We start from the raw sequence: 4,820 nt of genomic DNA, 5'->3' as shown, positions 1-4,820 counted from the left end.
AAGTTAAGTGCGAAATAATTGCAATTTTCAGGCAAACCACTATAGAGTTGGTGTCGCTACAGAGTAAGATCCGGTAAATGCAGGTTTCTTAGAAAGAGAATGATGTGCGTCAAATGAGTCTCTGTAGAAATCAAATACTTTAATGGTTGTGGACAGAATAGCTCAACACAACACGCAATTACATGTGAAATAAAATGTCATTGAAAGAAAAGTGGCTTGAGTAAGTGGTGGAAATCGTGGATGACGGCCACAGAACGGTAACAAAACTCCGAGACATTTACAGTTACACACAGGTGTAGTGGTGTGCAAACTCTACTGCATGGGGATGTTTAGATAACTGTAAAAGAATTCACATGTTTACGTTTTTTAAAAATATTTATTGAAAATATAAATGTTTTATATTATATTATATTATAATAAAGAATTGAACTCTGCATGAGATTTTTTTTTTATGATTTTTAAATAGAATTTCTTGGTAAGTAACATAGCACTGTAAAAAAAAAATTCTCAGGTAACCTAAAATGTGCATCATTTAGTAACATCAAGGGTCAAATCAAATATAAATAGCACATTACAGTTAAAAGAATATTTTTGCTCAGGTGGCCAAAATGTCCGCCCAATAGGTACATTTTTTGCTCAGCAAGAAAAAAGAAATAGAGGGAACATTTATTCTAACATGTTCCATAAAAGAAGAGGCTGTTTATAAGAGTTGGTTAATTTACTAGTCGTCAGACTGGAAGTTTATTTTGTCGTCATTTTTCATCATATTTTGTCACATCCTGTCTATCTTTTTTTCATCTGTGAAACGTCACCAAGAGTGCTAATTTTAGCTTTCATTCATTCTATGACAGCATTGCATTTGTCCTTCATAGAGAAGGAAAATCCAGAATGCATTGTAAAAAAAAATAAAAAAAATTTCAATTAAAAAAAAAAAATAATGTCATGAATCCAAGATGGCAGTCAAGCTAATATGCCATGTGGTGCAGATTTTCAAAATCTTGAATAATTCAAAGGACAATTGATAATATTGGTTTAAAAAAAAAAAAAAGGTTTTATATACAGATGAATACCATGAAATGTATTTTTTAATTGATGGGTTACACCACAATAGCCATTAAGCGGAATCTTTTCTTGAAAAAGGTATAAAGGTTTTCCAAAACCATGAAACCAAAATAAATACAAAGAGGACAAAAATGTCACAGGTTTAAAATACATTTACTTTATTATTATTATTTTTATTTTATTTTATTATTTTTTTCAGATTTTCTTGGGCACTGTTAATTGCCACTAATCCATAAACATACTTTACAGGAAAACACTGATAAAAGGTTGTAGGTCTAATGTTGTAGGTTACATGACAATGGCAATGGCAGACTTTATTAATACTACACACATGCACACTTCTAGAACATACATATTACCAGCTGAGAGAGCGAGGGAGCTCACTAGGATTTGAAACAGTTTAAATCTGAGATGATTCACTTCAACTGTAATGTAATGTCAACTGTAATGACAAGAGACCAAACAGAAAAAAATATCACTGATTTACAATGAAAAGTGACTTTTCTTTTAACGATAGACACTGTCGCGCTGACTATGCACTGACCGACCTACTAGTCATTCAAGCCCTGTGACCCAGATTCCCTGTTGTTGTCAAAATACTTCGTTCTCATGCAACTCCTCAAGACTGTGAGAAAACCGGACGTGTTCTGAAGGACAGCACAGATCCGGAGACTCTCACACTGTGGGTTTAAAAAACAGCTTCTTAATCTTGAGCCAAACAGACAGTCTGTCCAAAAATGTGCACAAGGGCACAATTAAACATCATTGCCAGGAACTAGGTCAAAAGAGCATCATTTTTTGTGAATGAAGCAACTCCACTGGGCAAAGACAGTCACCAAACCCCTGTGCCGGCTGACTCACACTATTAATGATAAAAACACTTAGGCGTGACAAAATGTACTACATGCTGCAGTCTGAGCTCAATAATTACTGATCTACTGTACTGTAGCTGTAGTCTGGACTAAAACACTGATTGTGGGTGGTGTAGTGGTTAAGGATTAGAGCTGCTAACTGAAAGGTTGCAGGATTGAACTTCAGCTCCACAATTCACATTCATGTATCAGCGAAAGCTCTCAAGGCTTGCTCATACTCCCGGTCTGACATCTGCATAATTGGCGTGAACTGACTTGAAGTTGACTGATTATTATTTATGCTATCATTTATTAAGCGGGTTTGGCAGATAAACTGGAAACAGTTACGTTTTATTGGAAGAATTGAGCTTTTACCCTATGGGGCATTGGCTGTGATGCGGCCTTTCCTGTTCTTGTGAGTCAAACTTACCCCCCAGCTTGAAGAAAACAAGGTTTAAAACACTGCAACAGTGGTGGTGGTGCTCACAAGACACTGCTTTGATGCCCTTAGCTATCCAGGCCATCATAGAATATCTCATAAAATATTTAGAATTTATTTAGTCAAGTTCCTGCTCTATTTCATCAACGAACATAGTTTCAAACAAAGCCACAGCTGAACTGTTTTGTGACGGTGTTTTGTTACTGAATCAATCAGCCGTTTGAACAAATTGGTTGAATGAATGACTCAATGACTCACTCATGCAGTGATTTGCTGCCTCCTACAGTCAATTTTGGTTTATATTTAAAGTATACCACCCCCCCCCCAAAAAAAAAAATCATTTCAAATATCACTACTGAACGTTTTATTTTAAGACATCAAACATTATTTATGCATTTGTAACTGCAGGTTAAATGCATTCATGTCTTGCATTAAACAGTCCGTGTGAATGCATCTAAATGCCACTTCAGATGCAGATTCTGTACCACCTCTGCATTGCAAACACAATTTTTCATTTCATTTGATTGATAACAGTGTCTTACTATTTAAATTTACTGATTAAATTTATGAATTTGACAAAAGATGATGCATACATTTAATCAGTTTAGAAAATTGGCTTTAAAGGTAAAAATCAATTTAAACTTATTGGAAAAGTTACATTTCTGTTATTCCTGCAAACCAATCACCAGCACAATAACAGGCTCAGCAAAATATCATTTAATTATTGTTATCGACAAAATTTCAGAAAATATTGAGATACCATTTTTTGTCATTATTGCACACCCCTAGTTCATGATGATGTTAGCTGTATCAGTCGATTTGCCCATGTCTCTTCAGAGTCAATAATATAATTGGTGTGGGTCCTGACCTGATCTATGAGTTACACTGGTCATGAATTTCTTGTGAAAAATTATTTACTTCTTGGCAAATGTACATCTTTTCTTATGAATTTCTTTGTAATGCAGTGTAATAAGTGTGCACAATTTGGGAACAGATGTTAAAAGGCAGCTGAGGCTGCATTATCTCTGAACTGACGGGATTCATAGCGCACTTGAATAGCTTACTCAAATTTGAGCCAAAACAATTGCCATTATTTTTTGGAAACAGCAACATACAACACTTATCAAATATGGCCACAAGAATATTACTAATGGAAAATTCTCACACACACACACACAGTAAAATTTTTTTTTTTTTTTAAATAGGAGTTTAAATTAATAAAATAAAGTTCAATTTAAGCTTAATTCTGGGTTTTATTAAAAAAAAAAAATGTCCAGGAACATAAATGTCCATCATTCAAATTTAATTTAACATTTTTCTCACTGCAAGTTTAAGCAAGGATAGACACACTTCACAGGACAGTAGATGAATGCACAAAAGTGCAGCCTCAAAATTTACCACAGGCTTGAATCAGCACCTCTCTGACCCAGTCTCAACAAATACTGAGCGCCGTGGACATCACAAACCTGGAATTTTTTGGCAGGATTGTCCTCTGGAAAACGCCTGTATCCAAAGGCCAACCCGCAAACATGCATCCCCTGGTGTATGGAGCAGGAAATGTAGATCCCTGAGCAATGGAAAAAGTAATGAAGTCTAATGAGTCATCGCTCACACTATTTCCTTTCCTAGACAGGTTTACTTGGATACTTGCAAAGGATACCTTTGACATACATTTTTTGCCAACTGTTGGCAGACCGAATTTTACCTCCATTGTCTTTCAAAGAACGAGAGTTTTCTCTTGAAGTATGGTGTGAGAACTCACTCGCTTTAAGTTCAAAATGTAAATGACAGGCTTCCAGATGGATAGAAGCTGTTGCAAGACAAGTGAGGCCTACTGATTGTTTAGTCCAAAAGGCACTATAAACCTATTTGTGATGAGAGGGGCGGGGCCCCATTAATTGCTAATGCGCGACACCTGCGCCACTCACCAGTCTCGAGTCTCACGGAGGAGCTCCGGAAGGATAAAAAGGAGGAGGGACGACAGTGAAAGACGAGAGAGGACCAGGCCTGGAGTTTATTTTGTGTTTTGGTTTCACAACCAAACACTTGGTTTTCCCCCCCCTCCATTTCTGGGGAGCAGTGCCAGCAGGCTTTCACCCAGGTAAAGGCTGCTCTGTGTGGCGGGCCGCTCCTGCACTCCCCTGACTTCTCTCTCCCTTTTTTTGTTGCAGACTGACGCGTCGGAGAGGGGGCTGGGCGCGGTCCTGTCCCAGGAGATAGAGGGGGAGGAACGGCCGGTGCTGTACATCAGTCGGAAGCTCTCAAAGAGGGAGACGATGTACAGCACCATTGAGAAGGAATGTCTGGCGATCAGATGGGCCGTCCTCACCCTCCGCTATTATCTCCTGGGACGGGAGTTCACCCTCTGTTCGGACCACGCGCCCCTGCAGTGGCTCCACCGCATGAAGGATACCAACGCGCGGATCACCCGTTGGTATCTAGCATTACAACCCTTCAAATTCAAGGTG

The 4,820-nt window shown here is 38.0% G+C and overlaps 1 long non-coding RNA gene across 1 annotated transcript in view; it reads right to left on the bottom strand.

The window, feature by feature from the left end:
* Positions 1-1,633: 1,633 nt before the first annotated feature.
* The window catches only part of LOC107742047 (uncharacterized), a 45,596-nt gene continuing 42,409 nt past the window's right edge, over positions 1,634-4,820 (bottom strand). The window contains exons 2-3 of the long non-coding RNA XR_001640271.1: positions 3,819-3,919; positions 1,634-1,742 (exon numbers count right to left, since the gene is read on the bottom strand). This is a non-coding gene — a long non-coding RNA (uncharacterized LOC107742047). The remainder of the gene's footprint in view (positions 1,743-3,818; positions 3,920-4,820) is intronic.

The sequence above is a fragment of the Sinocyclocheilus rhinocerous genome, unplaced genomic scaffold (genome assembly GCF_001515625.1).
Source record: "Sinocyclocheilus rhinocerous isolate Xijiao unplaced genomic scaffold, SAMN03320098_v1.1 scaffold135, whole genome shotgun sequence".
Lineage (NCBI taxonomy): Eukaryota > Metazoa > Chordata > Actinopteri > Cypriniformes > Cyprinidae > Sinocyclocheilus > Sinocyclocheilus rhinocerous.
Note: the sequence above shows the minus strand (reverse complement) of the source record. Positions and strands in the feature narration are given on the sequence as shown.